Source organism: Dendrobates tinctorius, unplaced genomic scaffold (assembly GCF_039654945.1).
Source record: "Dendrobates tinctorius isolate UK_male_01 unplaced genomic scaffold, ASM3965494v1 ptg000009l, whole genome shotgun sequence".
Classification (NCBI taxonomy): Eukaryota; Metazoa; Chordata; class Amphibia; order Anura; family Dendrobatidae; genus Dendrobates; species Dendrobates tinctorius.
The window spans coordinates 27,097,629-27,117,582 of record NW_027361677.1 but is presented as its reverse complement, the minus strand read 5'-3'; the positions used below and the strand labels follow the sequence as shown (position 1 = coordinate 27,117,582).

The window sequence follows — 19,954 nt, the reverse complement described above, 5'->3', positions numbered from 1 at the left end:
TGTGAAGTTACCTTTCAATACCAGTAATTTCATATCCATGCTGCTGTGATCAGGGATACAGAAATGTTTTGCCACAGGTAGATCCATTCTTTTTTCTCTTATTGTGTGACGATGAGCATTCATCCTTGTTCTAAGCTTTTGCCCTGTCTCCCCCACATACAGACCCCCAGTTGGACATTTAGTACAAATAATTAAGTACACCACATTAGATGTAATGCAGGTGAAAGTACCTGGGATCTTGTAGTCCTGATGTGAGTTGGGGATCTTTATCTTGAACCTTTCCGTGCAACCAGAAAAAATGTAAAACCTGTCCATTTATAATGACCACGGACAAGATAAAGATCCCCAACTCACATCAGGACTACAAGATCCCAGGTACTTTCACCTGCATTACATCTAATGTGGTGTACTTAATTATTTGTACTAAATGTCCAACTGGGGGTCTGTATGTGGGGGAGACAGGGCAAAAGCTTAGAACAAGGATGAATGCTCATCGTCACACAATAAGAGAAAAAAGAATGGATCTACCTGTGGCAAAACATTTCTGTATCCCTGATCACAGCAGCATGGATATGAAATTACTGGTATTGAAAGGTAACTTCACATCTCAGAGAGAGAGACGAGTTTGGGAGTACAAATTTATGACGAACTTTGACACTCTCAGTGCTGGAATGAATGTGTCGCATGGATTTATGTCTTTTTACATCAATTAAGGAATTTCCTTTTAAAACCTTGCGGGGCAACACAGAACTAGACCCCAATCAGAGGACCATAAAACATCCAGACTCCTTATCTATGAACTGGTCCAATGTTTATATTTATGTTTCTCCCTCTCCCATATTGATAGTTCTGCTTCACGTCACTTGTCTTATCTATTGCATTTTTTCTAGGCTGTATTGTGCATAAATATGTGACTTCAGATTTTGTATTAGTCTAGCCTGATGAAGAGACCTGAGTAGTCTCGAAAGCTTGCAATGTATTACCATCTTTTCAGTTAGCCATTAAAAGGTATCAACTACTGAGGACTCTCAATCCTGAATATTTTTTTGTTCCCCCCAGTAATACACGCTAGAGGTGAGATCCTTGTGTCCCCCAGTAATACACGCTAGAGATGAGATCCTTGTTCCCTCCAGTAATACATGCTAGAGGTGAGATCCTTGTTCTCCCCAGTAATACATGCTAGAGGTGAGATCCTTGTGTCCCCCAGTAATACACGCTAGAGATGAGATCCTTGTTCCCTCCAGTAATACATGCTAGAAGTGAGATCCTTGTTCTCCCCAGTAATACATGTTGGAGGTGAGATCCTTGTTCTCCCCAGTAATACATGCTAGAGGTGAGATCCTTGTTCCCTCCAGTAATACATGCTAGAAGTGAGATCCTTGTTCCCTCCAGGAATACACGCTAGAGGTGAGATCCTTGTTCCCCCCAGTAATACACGCTAGAGGTGAGATCCTTGTGTCCCCCAGTAATACACGCTAGAGATGAGATCCTTGTTCCCTCCAGTAATACATGCTAGAGGTGAGATCCTTGTTCCCCCCAGTAATACACGCTAGAGGTGAGATCCTTGTGTCCCCCAGTAACACACGCTAGAGATGAGATCCTTGTTCCCTCCAATAATACATGCTAGAAGTGAGATCCTTGTTCCCTCCAGTAATACATGCTAGAGGTGAGATCCTTGTTCCCCCCAGTAATACACGCTAGAGGTGAGATCCTTGTGTCCCCCAGTAATACACGCTAGAGATGAGATCCTTGTTCCCTCCAGTAATACATGCTAGAGGTGAGATCCTTGTTCCCCCCAGTAATACACGCTAGAGGTGAGATCCTTGTGTCCCCCAGTAATACACGCTAGAAGTGAGATCCTTGTTCCCTCCAGTAATACATGCTCGAGGTGAGATCCTTGTTCCCCCCAGTAATACACGCTAGAGGTGAGATCCTTGTGTCCCCCAGTAATACACGCTAGAGATGAGATCCTTGTTCCCTCCAGTAATACATGCTAGAGGTGAGATCCTTGTTCCCCCCAGTAATACACGCTAGAGGTGAGATCCTTGTGTCCCCCAGTAACACACGCTAGAGATGAGATCCTTGTTCCCTCCAATAATACATGCTAGAAGTGAGATCCTTGTTCCCTCCAGTAATACATGCTAGAGGTGAGATCCTTGTTCCCCCCAGTAATACACGCTAGAGGTGAGATCCTTGTGTCCCCCGTAATACACGCTAGAGATGAGATCCTTGTTCCCTCCAGTAATACATGCTAGAAGTGAGATCCTTGTTCCCTCCAGTAATACATGCTCGAGGTGAGATCCTTGTTCCCCCCAGTAATACACGCTAGAGGTGAGATCCTTGTTCCCCCCCAGTAATACACGCTAGAGATGAGATCCTTGTTCCCTCCAGTAATACACACTAGAGGTGAGATCCTTGTTCCCTCCAGTAATACACGCTAGAGGTGAGATCCTTGTTCCCCCCAGTAATACACGCTAGAGGTGAGATCCTTGTGTCCCCCAGTAATACATGCTAGAGGTGAGATCCTTGTGTCCCCCAGTAATACACGCTAGAGATGAGATCCTTGTTCCCTCCAGTAATACACACTAGAGGTGAGATCCTTGTTCCCTCCAGTAATACACACTAGAGGTGAGATCCTTGTTCCCCCCAGTAATACACGCTAGAGGTGAGATCCTTGTTCCCCCCCAGTAATACACGCTAGAGATGAGATCCTTGTTCCCTCCAGTAATACACACTAGAGGTGAGATCCTTGTTCCCTCCAGTAATACACACTAGAGGTGAGATCCTTGTTCCCTCCAGTAATACACGCTAGAGGTGAGATCCTTGTTCCCCCCAGTAATACACGCTAGAGGTGAGATCCTTGTGTCCCCCAGTAATACACGCTAGAGATGAGATCCTTGTTCCCTCCAGTAATACATGCTAGAGGTGAGATCCTTGTTCCCCCCAGTAATACACGCTAGAGGTGAGATCCTTGTGTCCCCCAGTAACACACGCTAGAGATGAGATCCTTGTTCCCTCCAATAATACATGCTAGAAGTGAGATCCTTGTTCCCTCCAGTAATACATGCTAGAGGTGAGATCCTTGTTCCCCCCAGTAATACACGCTAGAGGTGAGATCCTTGTGTCCCCCAGTAATACACGCTAGAGATGAGATCCTTGTTCCCTCCAGTAATAAATGCTAGAAGTGAGATCCTTGTTCCCTCCAGTAATACATGCTCGAGGTGAGATCCTTGTTCCCCCCAGTAATACACGCTAGAGGTGAGATCCTTGTTCCCCCCCAGTAATACACGCTAGAGATGAGATCCTTGTTCCCTCCAGTAATACACACTAGAGGTGAGATCCTTGTTCCCTCCAGTAATACACGCTAGAGGTGAGATCCTTGTTCCCTCCAGTAATACACGCTAGAGGTGAGATCCTTGTTCCCCCCAGTAATACACGCTAGAGGTGAGATCCTTGTGTCCCCCAGTAATACACGCTAGAGATGAGATCCTTGTTCCCTCCAGTAATACATGCTAGAAGTGAGATCCTTGTTCCCTCCAGTAATACATTGTAGAGGTGAGATCCTTGTTCCCCCCAGTAATACGCTAGAGGTGAGATCCTTGTGTCCCCCAGCAATACACGCTAGAGATGGGTTCCTTGTTCCCTCCAGTAATACACACTAGAGGTGAGATCCTTGTGTCTCTCCAGTAATACATGTTGGAGGTGAGATCCTTGTTCCCTCCAGTAATACATGCTAGAGGTGAGATCCTTGTTCCCCCCAGTAATACGCTAGAGGTGAGATCCTTGTGTCCCCCAGTAATACATGTTGGAGGTGAGATCCTTGTTCTCCCCAGTAATACATGCTAGAGGTGAGATCCCTGTGTCCCTCCAGTAATACACGCTAGAGGTGAGATCCTTGTGTCCCCCAGTAATACACGCTAGAGATGAGATCCTTGTTCCCTCCAGTAATACATGCTAGAAGTGAGATCCTTGTTCCCTCCAGTAATACATGCTAGAGGTGAGATCTTTGTGTCCGCCAGTAATACAAGCTAGAGCTGAGGTCCTTGTGTCCCCCAGTAACACATACTAGAGGAGAGATCCTTCTGTCTCCCCAGTAAAGCATGTTGGAGGTGAGGTCCTTGTGTCCCCCCAGTAATACTGTGATCTCACCTCTAGCTTGTAATATACGCTGGATATGAGATCCTTGTGTCCCCCCTCCCCCAGTAATTCATGCTGGAGGTGAGGTCTGCTTGTCCAGAGCGCTGCTGTCCTCACTAGCTTTCACGTATCAGCACAGCTAAATTTCTGGAGTGATTTCTCCTGGTCATCTAGGGTCATGGTCTTTCCTCCATTTCTAAAACATGAGTGAACGATCATCCTTGTACACCCCACTCTTCCCACAGAACTATTGTGTACACCTCTCTCTACTGCTATATGTAACACTGAGGGAAGAGAGTGGTAGGGTACAGAATTGTGGCATTTTTGCAAATCATTCAGCATGTCGGGGGACTATCACACTCACAGGAGCAGCAAAAGTAAGGCAATTTTAGAAAGTTGTTTACGGTAATTTTGCATTTAGGAAACAAATTAATAATAATTAAAATATAGGTTTACAATATAGGCCTTTCCTACTATTCATGTATGGATAAAATCAGCATTTATTAATTTTTTACCTTTTTTTTAAAAAAAAAAAATAAAAATAAACATTGTTCGTAGTGTTTAAATTTGCGACTATGGTGTCCTGTGACAAGTTGCCACATTCAGACTTCCCTTCCTACATAGTACAGTAAGGAATATTGCAGTGACCGCCACTTTTTGCTGGTTTGGTCCTGATACATTGCTGTGAGTTTGGCTATGAGGTCATTTACTGCTTAGACTTTTCTAGTGTATATGTGCCTCATGTCCTATAAGATTGCACTGAGTAGTGTACAAGGCACAATGTGTCACGATCAGTCATGTTCCCTGGATGAGAATGGCATTTGTAATAATCCCAGCTCTGTCGTTGTTAAACTCCTCTGCCTTCCACACTAACATCCCTCTCTATGGCCTGTCCTTGAACATCTCTGTGCGCAAAAGAAGGTATGACAGTCGCGGTGAGGAAGAGTAGATCTTAATCTGTGCAGACGTTGGTCATCGCTGACTGTTCCCCTAACTGTATTATCCTTTGAAGGCTGAAAACCTTTCAGCGATACCACATTTATAGATATTTTAGGCCATGTTCCCATTATGATTGTATTATCTTGTTTGCAATGCGGCCAAAAGATGGATTGCAAACACCCCCTGTGAGCATGGACTTGGGGTCAAGGTACATTTCAGCACAAATTTTGTAGCTCGTGCATGTGATTGGGGCTTCTGCAACCCTATACAATGAACCCCACTGAATGATAAAGGTGGTAATCCACGTGCAGATTTGCTGTATACCCTGCAGCAGGAATCCAATTTTCAGCCTTGGATCTCCTCTGTATAAATACATGACTGCTTCCATACCATTATTGCATTCAGCTGATTAAAAGTAAACTACTAGTTCATCTATAAACTGCAGCATGCCGCCCAATCCTCAAACACCTTGTAAGTATTGTGAATTCACAAGGGCTTTATCATATCGGACACTCATGTAGTCGATGTGTACGGTCGACACAAAGATCGTGTCTCCGAATTATGTGGCATGCCACGTGTATTGATTTTACCTGAAATTGTGTAATACTACTTTTCTCCAGTGGTAGCGCCATAGGGAAAGTAACACTTGCTTTCTGTATCCCGTGAAGGTCACTGCTGATCACTGTGGGTTAGCAGGATGATCTTATCTTTGTACGACTGTAAAGACTAACAGTGCTAGGAATAAGTAACCTCAAAGGCATGTTTATGGCCTTTAAGGTAGCCATACACATTAATATCAACCAACCATACAATGTGTATGGCGGTCTCCTGACTGTCCCCTGATATCAGTTAGCAGGCTTGTAGAACTTCTCATGGAGAGATACCTGGCAAAACATTACTCCCCTCTTCCTATTGAGAACACACAAAAATATCCAATAGGTAAATATAGGGCTCATCTCTGCTTGCTTACTTAATTATGCAAATAGCCAATAAAAAAATATTGCTTTTCTTCGTTATGTTACAGACATGTTCAGATAACAACTTTGCTTCCCTCTTTGTGTGGGAGTAGGCACCGTCTGCAGTGTCATTACCCCTGTGACCAGAAGAGCAGCCTGGACCCTCATAAGCCCCGGCTTTCCAAGAGGTGATTAGTAGAATAAATTCTATTCTTTACACAATTTCTCTTTACTGTAGGTCTCCAAGGAGATGAGTGTAAAAGAGTCGGCATTTGATAACTCATTAAACAGTGATAATAAGTGCAACCAGATGCAGGTGTAATATATGGTAATTATTATAATGCAGCCACTAACTACACAATAAAAGTATATGGTAAATAATCATGACTGCAAAATTCCAAAAACCTGACACCCGCTGGAACCATGGCATCCGAAAACAACAGCCCAGGAAATAAGAGTGAATGCCCTGGATACAAATCTAAGACTCTAACAATCCAGTAAGGTCGGTTATAGCACACCTGTCATTTCAGGTTCCTTTTCAGAATAAGATCATCGATGTACAGTGGCATATAAAAGTTTGGGCACCCCTGGTCAAAATTACTGTTCTTGTGACCAGTTAAGCAAGTTGAAGATGGAATGATCTCTAAAAGGGCTAAAGTTAGATGACACATTTTCTCTGTATTTTAGGCCAAAAAAATTATATATTGTCATTTTAAAAATTGCAATAAGGAAAATAGGCCAATGCAAAAGTTTGGGCACCCTGCATAGTTAGTACCTAATAGCAGTCCCTTTTAAAAATATCACAGCTTGTAAACACTTTTAGTAGCCAGCCAAGAGTCTTTCAATTTTTGTTTGATGGATATTCATCCATTCTTCCTTGCAAAATTCTTCCATTTCTGTGAGATTCCTGGGTCGTCTTGCATGCACTGCTATTTTGAGGGCTAGCCACAGATTTTCAATGATGATCGAATAGGGGGACTGTGAGTGCCATTGAAAAACCTTTAGCTATCGCCTTTTGAGGTAGTCTATTGTGGATTTTGATGTGTGTGGTCGTTATCCATTTGTAGAAGCCATCCTGTTTTCACGTTCAGCTTTTTTACACATGGTGTTATGTTTGCATCAAGAATTTGTTGAAATTTCATTGAATCCATTCTTCCCTCTACCTGTGAAATGTTCCCTGTGCCATTGTCTGCAACACAACTCCAAAGCATGTTTGATCCATCCCCATGCTTAATGGTTGGAGAGATGTTCTTTTCCTGAAATTATGTGCAATTTTTTCTCTGCACATACCTTTGATCATTGCAACCAAAGAGTTTTATTTTAACTTCAACGATTCACAGGACTTGTTTCTAAAATGCATTGGGCTTGATTAGATGTTCTTTTGCATACCTCTGATGCTGAATTTTATGGTGAGGGTGCAGGAGAGGTTTTCTTCTGATGACTCTTCCATGAAGGCCATATTTGATCAGGTGTCTCTGAACAGTAGAACAATTACCACAACTCCAGAATCTGCTAAATCTTTCTGAAGGTCTTTTGCAGTCAAGTGGGGGTTCTGATATGCCTTTCTAGCAATCCTACAAGCAGCTCTCTCTGAAATTTTGCTTGGCCTTTCAGACCTTATCTTGACCTCCACTGTTCCTGTAAACTGCTATTTCTGAATTACATATTGAACTGAGGAAAGGACAACTTGAAATCGCTTTGCTATCTTCTTATAGCCTTCTCCTGCTTTGTGAGCCTCCACCATTTTCATTTTCAGAGTGCTAGGCAGCTGCTTAAAAGAACCCATGGTGGCTGTTTTTTCGCACAAGGTTAGAGGAGGCTATGTGTTTCTAAACCTGTGGAATCTGCATCAGCTGGCCTTTCCTAACATTGAGGGTGAACAAGCCATATCCCTTACAGGCTAATTAAGGTCTGAAACCTTGGTCAAAGTTATCTGAGTACACAAATCTCCAAAGGTGCCCAAACTTTAGCATCGGACCATTTTTCTTTTTGTAATTTTTAAAATGTGAAAAAATGACAATGTGTATTACTTTTTAGCCTAAAATACAAAACAAATGTGTCATCTTTAACTTGGCCTTTTAGAGATCATTTTATCTTCAACTTGCTTAACTGTTCACAATAACCGTAATTTTGACCAGGGGTGCCTAAACTTTTGCATGCCACTTTATGTGCACATGAGAAACAACACTGTCTGGCAATTACATTTCTTGTATCTGGCATTTTTCACCATCTTTTTTCTCTGTGTCTGTACCTCTAATTTGCAGTTTTCTCTGAGCTAGTGGGTTCAAACTGGCTGTTGTAATTTTGCCATACACAGCACACACGGACATGAGGGATTCCTCCTCTCTTGTCTCTACTTAGCACATGTTCAGAAGCAGTAGAATGGAGGACATTATATAGCACTACTGAGCTGTGTAGATGTGAATACAGCACTGGAATGAGATACATTTGCTAGAAAACAGAAGCAAATGTCTGCATGTCTCTGCTTCTTATCCTCTATACACATTAGACTAACGTTGGCTGAATCTGCCGATATCAACAGGTTTGGCTGACAGTCCAATATGTATGTGGATACAGGCCAACTGACTGTCAGGAGAGGTGTTGATCGTGCATGTCCAATTTCTGACTGGCGATCACATTTTTGTCTTGGATAAGCCCCCGGCTGACGTCTAACGGTCGCTTTCTCATAAGTAACACTGGAGCGCTAGCCCAAGGGAGCACCGCTGTATATGGGAGAGATGACTGCTGTTCAATCATCATAGCCGTCTGATGTGTGTTACCGGCTTTGCTCCCTCATTTTCCGTAGACTACAATAGGCAGCTATAATCTGACCTCTTGGTGAGCTGACCATCTGTTTTGTTTTGAGCCAAATGGATTTTTAGCAGTTTTACAGAAGGAGTGATGAATTTATGAGGTGCGGGGAAGAGGGGAAAAGTGGCTCATAAATGGAGAAACGAGCAGATTTCTCTATTGTGATATATTGCAAAGTTTTGCTTATCTTAATGATTTTATGAAAGTTTGCTAAAACGACACTGATCATTTCACTGCATCTTAAAAACAAGAATTCCATAACTTTTGAATAATAATGAGGAATCCTAGTCTAAAATCCAGGATTGCAGTCAACCGAAACCTGTAATCTGACCCCACCGGTGTGGCACTTTTGCCTTCACAGTTTTGCCCATTGTAGACTATTTTATAGCACTCCATGGATAAATAATGGTTGTAATGTAATTGTAGACTTGTGTTTTCAGGTGCAAAACAGTGAAAATCATGAAGGAATCCTCTTCTTCTCCATAGAGCCTTAGGCTATAGAGGCTTTGCTTGTATTATATACGCCTTCAATGACATCCTGCAGGTGATGACTTCTTGGATACTTTTCCATTAAAGACTTTGGCTGTAAAGTTTATAGCAGACTTTGCTGAATGCCTTGGGATTAGCTGGCAGCCCTCATTCTCTCATCTGTACCAGTAGTCGGCCCCGCACAGGCGTAGGTGGGCTAGGTGTGAGGTCCCGATACCTTCAGATGAACATCTCCTCAATAAAAGCCCTTGCATCCTGCAGAGAAGATGGGGGCGGCTGACAGTCCACGGCTGCTTGGCTCTCAGACACACAAACCAGGGCTGGAAATATCACTGCTGCTCATGAGGGGAATTTAACACGGCAGTAAAAAGAATAGAACAGATGTCGCAGCCGCCTGAAATTCTTCGACTACGCCGAAGAGAGAAATGGGGACTGATAGTCCATTTATTTATTATTTCATTTGTGTCAGCGGCGCAATCATTGGGACATGAGAGGAGAAGACGGCTCAGTCCGGGCTGATAGAGAGATTTGTCTGAAATCCGCCTGCGATTCAGCCATTTTTCTGATGGTAATAGAGGATGAAGAGATATTATTGTGCTGCTATATCAGGAGGCTGAGAGGTGTAGTCGGCTTATTTATGCCAGAAGTATGACCTCCAGCATCTAGCGAATATTAAGCAAATGTGTACACGTGTACATGGTTTATCAGATGGGTGCAGCAGGCGCGTATATGGTGACCTTCCTATCCTGCATGCAAAGATTCCCGAAGCTGTGCCATGAGGTCAATCAACCTGACCTCCAGATTATACACATGCACCATTATAGGGTTGTTTTGGTTAGGTAACCCCTGGGGATATGTCACTTTGGGGCTATATAGTAATGAACTGCTTCCGAATCCAATGATCCCCCAATATAAGGTAAGTAAGCTCCAATTTGTATGTAAATCTCCCCAAACGTTCATTTCATTGGATGTATATTCCTGGCAGTAGTCAGCCTTTGCTAATCGCGCCTTTATGCAGCCTAAAAAATGTTGTTGTCGCCTTCCGTGTAAAGCAAGAAATTTTCTACCGACCATTCGAAAACTACCCTGGGACCAATCATTTATATTTAACAATTATTTGTCCCCATAAATTTTGCATCGACCTGCCTTTAAAGGTGCGACAATCAACTTGTCACATCAATCAGCTCTCATTCAGACAGGAAGTCTGCTGTGTAAGTGCATCTAAATTTTAGTATTATTCGGTGACCTTCTTGTACATTCATTGCCGAAAGAGTTGGCACCCTTGAAATTGTTCCAGAAAATGAAGTATTTCTCCCATAAAATTATTGCAATTAGACAAATTTCATTATACACATGGAATAACGAAAAAGAGCAAATTGTACCTAGTTTCACAAGAAAAAAAAAAAAATGGTCAGGACATTGTTTGCACCTTTCCAAAATTGTAGGTAAACAACTTAGTTTATGGTGGTGATATGATTGCTAAGACTCTCAAGTATACCCGGCCCCGGCATAAGGAGTATTGGGGGAGGGGGGGATGGCTTTGATTGTATTACTACAAGATATGTGAATTGTTACATGTATATTGATATCCACTGTTTATTGTTTAAAATCTTTTGAAACCTAAATAAAAATAACTGGTTTAAAAAAAACAACAACTTAGTTTCAAGCATGTGATGCTTGTTCTTACTTTCCTATGGCAAGTAACAGGTGTGGACAATATGAAAATCACACCTGAAAGCAGATAAAGAGGGGAGAAGTTGACTTAAATCTTTGCATTGTGGTGTGTCTGTGGGTGCCACACTGAGCATGGAGAACACAAAAGGGGAAGAGAACTGTCTGAGGAATTCAGAACAAAAATTTTTGAAAAATATCAACAATCTCAAGGTTATAAGTCTATCTCAAGAGACCTTGATGTTCTTTATTCCATGTTGCACAACATAATCGAGAAGTTTACAACCCATGACACTGTAGCTATTCTCCCTGGACGGCAGAGAAAAATTTCAATTTCAAGGGTGCGAACACTTTTGTCCATGACTGTATATATTTATAGCAGTCTGGTCCTCACAAAAGTGGACAGCTCATTCTAACATAAAAAATGAGAAAACCACCACCATTTTCCTAAAATACTGTGTTTGGTGTGGAGTGCCATTTTTGAAACTATTGAAAAAGTCGCAGTTCATAAATCTGGTTTACACCTTTTGTGCATAGTTAACTAGACCGGCTTCACACTTGCTGTTAAAAAGTGTGGGAATGTAAAACAGGAAAATGTTGCACATTTTTCTGTAAATATCTCCCAATTGCCTTGATTCTTTCGCCCCCCCCCCATGTGTTACTGGAAGAACTTTCTACCCCTTAACCCTCTAACTACCCACTGATCTACAACCACCCTCCATATTTCATGACAATGCCCATGTCACTACCAACACATAGGAGGACAAGTCACTTTCTCCCATTAAGGTCAGCTGACTCAATTCCTAATGTTCATAATATAATTGGCTGCAGTCTATCCTATCCCCCACCCCTGTATTTATAAAGTAGTTCTTTCACTTGCTCATTAGAACCCCTATGGCTATAAAGTAGATCTGTCACTTGCTCATTATCTCCTTGAGTTCTTCAGCATCCGTCTTGCTGACATTGGGTTGGATGATGGGTGTTTTCATTTCTAGATCTCTACATTGACATGCCAGTATCCATTTCTGCTGCATTGGTTTGCACCTGTGTCAATACGTTGTAATATTTTCGTGCCGTTGAGCTTTGAAAGTGTTTTCATTTTAAATGATTTTTTAAAATTTATTTCCATAAGTTTGTGGTTTATAATGATCTAATGGAGAGAGGGGATGAGATGTAACTTCTGAGAATGATACGCTTCTCACGGTGATGTAATGATGGTAATTATCTGCCTTATGTCTTCCTGGGGTTATTTAGGTTTATATTTATTTCTATTACCTCCTGTGTGAAGAATAATCTGTGCCGTGCCGTTTATCACAGCGGAATGAATGTTCTGCTTCCGTATATTGAAGTTACTATTTTATCCTAAATAATTAATGTGTAACGGCTCAATAACTTATATTGCCAGCATTTATCGAGAGCCTGACACGTGCGAAGGAAGATGTTGTTGTTAATTATTGCTTTTTTTCTGCTTTATTTCTAAATGACTGGTTTCTATGGACTAAACAACGCGGCTCTTTCTCTCTTCCTAACATACTGACTTATAGGTAAGTAACATTTCTTACCTCTCTTTACGCTACCTCATATGTCGGGAATAAATAATTAGTGACTCTACACCCCCAAATGTGATCCTCGGGTCACATGTCTTGTCGAGTCCTGTGTTGCGAGTCCCTATGTAATACAGTTAGGTCCATATATATTTGGACAGTGACAACATTTTTCTAGTTTTGGTTCTAGACATTACCACAATGAATTTTAAAGAAAACAATTCAGATGCAGTTGAAGTTCAGACTTTCAGCTTTCATTTGAGGGTATCCACATTAAAATTGGATGAAGAGTTTAGGAGTTTCAGCTCCTTAACATGTGCCACCCTGTTTTTAAAGGGACCAAAAGTAATTGGACAAATTGAATAATTGTAAATAAAATGTTCATTTCTAGTACTTGGTTGAAAACCCTTTGTTGGCAATGACTGCCTGAAGTCTTGAACTCATGGACATTACCAGACGCTGTGTTTCCTCCTTTTTGATGCTCTGCCAGGCCTTCACTGCGGTGGTTTTCAGTTGCTGTTTGGGGCCTTTCTGTCTGAAGTTTAGTCTTTAACAAGTGAAATGCATGCTCAATTGGGTTGAGATCAGGTGACTGACTTGGCCATTCAAGAATATTCCACTTCTTTGCTTTAATAAACTCCTGGGTTGCTTTGGCTTTATGTTTTGGGTCATTGTCCATCTGTAGTATGAAACGACGACCAATCAGTTAGACTGCATTTGGCTGGATCTGAGCACACAGTATGGCTCTGAATACCTCAGAATTCATTTGGCTGCTTCAGTCCTGTGTCACATCATCAATAAACACTAGTGACCCAGTGCCACTGGCAGCCATGCATGCCCAAGCCATCACACTGCCTCCGCCGTGTTTTACAGATGATGTGGTATGCTTTGTATCATGAGCTGTACCACGCCTTCGCCATACTTTTCTCTTTCCATCATTCTGGTAGAGGTTGATCTTGGTTTCATCTGTCCAAAGAATGTTCTTCCAGAACTGTGCTGGCTTTTTTATTTGTTTTTTAAAGCAAAGCTCAGTCTAGCCTTTTTATTCTTGATGCTTATGAGTGGCTTGCACCATGCAGTGAACCCTCTGTATTTACTCTCATGCAGTCTTCTCTTTATGGTAGATTTGGATATTGATACGCCTACCTCCTGGAGAGTGTTGTTCACTTGGTTGGCTGTTGTGAAGGGGTTTCTCTTCACCATGGAGATTATTCTGTGATCATCCACCACTGTTGTCTTCCGTGGGCGCCAAGGTCTTTTTTCATTGATGAGTTCACAAGTGCTTTCTTTCTTTCTCAGGATGTACCAAATTGTAGATTTTGCCACTCCTAATGTTGTAGCAATTTCTCGGAGGTTTTTTTTCTGTTTTTGCAGCTTAAGGATGGCTTGTTTCACCTGCATGGAGAGTTCCTTTGACCGCATGTTACCTTCACATCAAAACCTTCCAAATACAAGCACCACACCTCAAATCAATGCCAGGCCTTTTACCTGCTTAATTGAGAATTACATAACGAAGGGATTGCCCACACCTGTCCATGAAAATAGCCTTGGAGTCAATTGTCCAATTACTTTTGGTCCCTTTAAAAACAGGGTGGCACATGTTAAGGAGCTGAAACTCCTAAACCCTTCATCCAATTTTAATGTGGATACCCTCAAATGAAAGCTGAAAGTCTGAACTTCAACTGCATCTGAATTGTTTAGTTTAAATTTCATTGTGGTAATGTCTAGAACCAAAATTAGAAAAATGTTGTCTCTGTCCAAATATATATGGACCTTACTGTATATATATGATTTTTGACCACAGACCACATGAAAGTTGAGCAGAACTTTGATGTGGTGTCAAATCAATTAAGCAGAGCTTTAAAAAAAACAAACAAACAGAAGGAGTTATAAAGAGGATACATAAAGGGGAACTTTCACCACTTTGAGCATGTTAAACTGTCCACATCATAGACTAGTGGCTGAAAAGCTGAATAAAACATTTTTTTATTTATCCTCTCCGTTGCTTAGATATTAATTTGTAAGGTTTAGGGTATAATTTATGATAAGCCCAAGGGGGCGTTACCAGTGATATTTCACTGGGAGGTTGTGCTTGTTACCTTGTATGACAATGACCAATAATAAACAGGCAGCAACAACAGAGGAAAAAGAACAATCCCCAGAGTAATGTAGAACAGGCTCTCTCCTGTGTGAGACACGTAATGCGTGACATCGGATACAGCTCTCCTAGGTGTGATCGTGCACAGCTCTGCATTGAGACCAAAGTACTGGGAATAGAGCAGACTATGGTGTGGTTAGTAGAACTTCTTCAGCTTTCATCTCACAGCAGTGAGTGTTGCGGGATACTTCAGAGCTGAGCTTTGCCAATTTACAAACACCTCTGCCACTGCAGTTCTGTTATTAGAGTGTTACGGAATCACTCCAGCCTCTGGTCTCCGTCTGATGACGCTGTGGGTAACTATACGCAGAGACCTTCACAAGGGATCATCACACCGGTCCTACTCCAGGGTTTATGGTGTGTGGTGACATAATGTTCAGTAGCCAGACCAATTTAGTTTTCATTCCTTGTAAACGAACATTTTGACATTGCGTTGATTTGTTGGGGGAACCAGAGGTGCGACCATTTCTAAAGTATCCCAGAAGGCATTGTTCAACACAAGAATTCTAAGCTGCATATTGGTGGTGCTACTGGGAGCAGCCTGCATGGCGTAAACATGCTCCCATGGCCCGCAGAGTCTCCGGACTTGTATCCCATCGAGCACATTTGGGACATCCTTGGTTGGTGATGACACAGGAGCTGCCAGCAGTGGATCTTGATGATTTGCCCAAGTGCATTCAGCAGCATAACATTCCTCAGACGACCATTAATAACTTCAGAGATAGCAGCTGAGGTTGGAAGTGCTGGATTTATGCACAAGGCTACAACTCCAGACTGAATAAATCCAGGTATTTTGGAAATTTGGTTTCTATTTTTCAACATTTTCAGATCAGTAAAATTTCCATCTTGCGATATCCATGACTTTTCCTACTTGGCGTTGCTATTTCAATGTTGTGGAAGGTAATTTTGTTACACAGCACGTAACATTTTGTGTACAAATAAGGCTTCTTCTTGGCTGTATACTTTATTTCCTCCTCCTTTGTCTATTTTCTCTACTATATGAGCCAGTACATTTATGTATATCCCCCCCCCCACACACACATACGGCCCATACATATAGGATTGCTCCGTTACTGAACCCTCTCTGTACACTATAATAAATGTGTGTAATATCCAGCAGCGATTATTGGGTCCGCTGATCTCAAGGTTCTCTCATTCTGTTTCTTTTGCCAGCCTTTGTAGACTTTTATATTTCTCTTCTGCTTCTCTGCCGTCACTGAGACCAAAAACCTCACTTAGTGCGGGATTGAGATAGTATACCTCCATTACAACAAAGGATTTTTTTTTTTATATTTTTATGGCTGTGTTATTATATCATAAAAAGACACAAAGATATGAAATATTTTTCTGCTTGGCTCCATTCAAAATGGAGAAGTGACCCCTGGGGGCCCTAACCATTGTGCTTCATTTTTTAATTAACCTCTCTGTAACTGATTACTTATTACAGGTTTTGCTAATTTTGCATTTGTTGTATTTTCTAAGGGAAGAGTGGGCATCATACTATGTTCTATGGAGGTGGTCTTTAGTGTTGGGGGGCATTTTTCGACCCATTTCCAGCTCAAAAATATCTAAAGACCTGTTTTTTTTAAATTAAACATAGTTACTCCTATAAATACATTCAAAAAGGTGCTCAATCTAAGATATTGGTGGTCTTGGCAGCCTCATTTCTGGCTTTAGCTTCATAAAAAGGGTTCAGTTGACTTACTTTAATGATTAAGCCAGCCCCCTTCACCATCATGGCTGATTTAACGACAGAGACTGGCCGGCTGACTGCTCATTTCAGTAGCGAAGCTAGCCTAATTTTCTGTCTATTAATCAGCCGTGATGGTGAAAGGGGGCTGGCTTAGCTACTGAAATGAGCCAGTCAGTCAGCCCCCTTTACACACATTTTAGTAGCTGAGCCAACCTCCTTAACCACCATCGCTGAATAATAGACAGAAAATTAGGCTGGCTTAGGTACGGAAATGAACAGCCTGCCGGCTCCATCTATAAATTGACTGTGATAGGGATGGGACTGGTTTAGCTACTAACATGACGAGTCATCTAACCCCCTTTTTGTTCTATAAAACACCCATAATAGAGAAGGTGGCTGATTTAGACATTAAAATGAACCAGGGAGGCTAATAACATAGGTTTCCTAATTCGAGCATGCGTCGAAGTTGTACATATTTTATCTTAAACACACCTAAAGAATTTTTGGACATCCCCTTTAGAGGGTAGTCTGCTAAATGTGTCCTTATAGTTCTTTTGCGCTCATGATTGCTGTGAATTATGGGCAGAGTTCCGCTGTGTGAGGGGACTCAGACTTGCCTGTTATACACTATATTTTACCCTTAGGGTAGTAAGACTCGGGTGGATTATTAACAATAAATGGGATTAAAATCTTATTTAAATTCTTAAAAATAAATAAGGCAATTTTTCTGCAATGTGCATATCCCCAATAATCACCAGGCTGAAATCTTCCTATGCTGATAGGACATAAATGAGCGTCTCTTCTTTTTTTTATTACTAAAGTTTAGTGTCTTGAGCTCTGAATCTGAATGTTCTGTAGTAGAACACAAGCTGCACCGTAATTACCCAACTGCCTGCAATAATTTCATCCAAAAAGCTTTCATTTCAGCATTTTATGTTCAGAAAAAAACCTGCAGCAGAAAGCTTTGTGTTTATTCATAAAATCCCGCAGCAGTCGGCAAATTGAGCCCATTTCGGAGGTGGCTACGGGAAGTCTTTTTCCGACATGGTGGAGCCTTTTCCGAACGAGCGCAATACTAATTACATCTACAGCGGGCACAGTCCGGACTGCCGAGGCGGAGGATGATTTGATGGGGGAAATATTAAAGTGACATTTTTTTTAGTTTTAATTGTTTATGATGGAAAAACAAATCAGTCCTTTTTTTTTTTCCATCTATTTACAAAACCCTAACCCCTTCACGACATCCGCCGTGCATGTACGACGCACATCAGAAGTGGGTGTATGCAGTGGGCTCATGCAGCGAGCCCGTCCCTTACCTAGCAGTTGATCTATTACAGCCAGGACCTGCCGCTAACAATCACTGGTGGACATTGCACATGTCGTAGCTTTTTTCCCGTCATTTGGAGACGTGGTGAAGGTGCAGCTCTGCTTGAGTTTAGGTGAACATTGCACTTTGTCAGGAATAATGAAGCAGGCGATGGCACCAGCTACGTGATCCTGACAGCTGGTTGTCGCCTCTAGACAGCTGCACTTGCAAAATTTTATTCTTCGTAATGTGGGCTCAGAACCAAAAATGTTTAGTTTTTTTTTTTTTTCTTTTCTTAATACTGCAAAAGGTTTCCCAGCGAGACCCATTACAAAAGCTACAAATCCTCTCTCTCTGGATGTGCATAGGAAGTAGTTCTCAGGTCAGGACCTCAGCTTCAAATCTAAATCTGCCACGGCCCAGACTGCGGAAAAAACTTTTTTCTCACTACAAAGGAGATCAGTAAAAGTTTATGGATTTAGGTTGACTGATGCCGGATTAGTGATGTAGGCGAGTGTATAAATGACGGTTTGCGGATGATTTTAAAGGATAAGGAAAGGCATTTTCTGAAACATTAATTCTACTTCATGCAGATTACTCTGAGCCTTCCCCTTTCATTCTGGGAATGGCACTGATTGTGGAGGCAATCACAGGGTACTGTTGGCTGCTTCCTGCCTGCAAGCGATCGTTGGGTAAAGAAACGCTTCGCTGTCTTTATTGTGCTGTTTGTCTCATGTAATGGCGTGATTGAAGGAATCAGAAGTCAAGGTTTTGTTGGACAACATAAAGGAGCCCTCCAGTGTTGTAAGAGCGCTGTTGTGATCCTGGAGAACATCATAGGAAACTGTCAGCAGGTTCATCATTTCCTTAAATAAGAAAATGGAGAGACACTCGTTCACCACGGTTGTAGGGTAAAAACATGACCTGTGGCCATTATTTGACTGCTGATCGGTGGTCATTTAATAGCCTAATGTTTAGATACTAAACAACCAATATAATCGCTCTGCGCAGATGAATATCGTTAGTCTCGGCAGCTCATATTCTGTTTACACAGGATGATGTGCTGCTCGTTCAGCGGGTGATCACACCGGACGATTATAAAGGCGTGTTCTCAGGAATACCCCTTCATGATAATGGGAAAGTGTAAATGCTGCATATTGTCTACAGGCACCAAATACTGGTGACATACTCTATACTAAAAGGAATGTATTATCACATTACCTATTGATTAAATCAGGTTTTTGTCAAATTTATTGTAAAAAAAAAAAAAAAAGTAAAAACCCCCCCGTAATCTTGCCATTTTTATATTGGCTAATTCCTGTTTTGTAAGATGACTTTTCAGTAATCTCATTACCAAGGTCAGAGGCCTAGCGCCTGCGCACTGCAGGACTTGCTCTGCCCTCAACAGGACAGAGAAGTATGCCTGCGCAGGAGCGCGATGCCGAGCAGACTATGTAGATGATGCAGGGTCGCGTCATCCACACAAAGCAAGCAGGAGGACAGCATCGCAAGAAGATGAGAGGGGCCGGACAAAGATTAGTGACACCCCTCAGATAAGACCGCCCCACAGGTGAGTATAATAAGTTATTTTGCTTGTCTTACAGGTCGGAATGGGGGATTATCTACAGCATTATAGAATGCTGTGTATAAGCCCTGAAAGGCGGTGGCCATAACTCGTATCTGCCAAACCTTGTGACATGTTCCCTGTAAGCCTAGCTTCCAGTGGGAAAATGGTAAGATTTTTTTCTACAATTGAGGATCTATGCCTTTAAGAAGAATTTAGATGCCTGGGGAAAACCCAGAGTCCATGGAGCATGCCGAACAAATTCAGAGGTTACAGCTGAGTGACCCTTCACAAACAAAAGAGGAAGAATCTGAGATGTGAGCTCCCATTGTGTAATCCTGGAAGAATGACAGGAAGGGTCTGTATTACAGGGGAGAGGGAGACTCTTCTCCTTCCTAGGTGAGGAGGATGAATGGCAGCCTGTGTCATCTCCCTTAACAGTCAGATAATCCCCTGATTTATCACTGATCCAAACCGTCTGAAATTTTCCATGTTGATCTTCAATATTTTGACAAGGTGGTTTAACCTTTCTTGAAATTGAGAACAAGAGCAATATCCCCCGAAGCTTCTGAGACAGAAAAGGAGATTGAACAAAGACCTTGAAGTCTTTTTATACATAAGGACTAGTGGATGCATTTCTCCCCTAAAAATTCCATTTTTTTTTTTCAGCCGCTTTCCATATTCTA

General features: G+C 41.9%; 1 protein-coding gene across 1 annotated transcript in view; it reads left to right on the top strand.

Annotated features, from left to right (window-relative positions):
- The window catches only part of CHST8 (carbohydrate sulfotransferase 8), a 361,365-nt gene that overhangs the window by 306,896 nt on the left and 34,515 nt on the right, over positions 1-19,954 (top strand). The window lies entirely within an intron of this gene.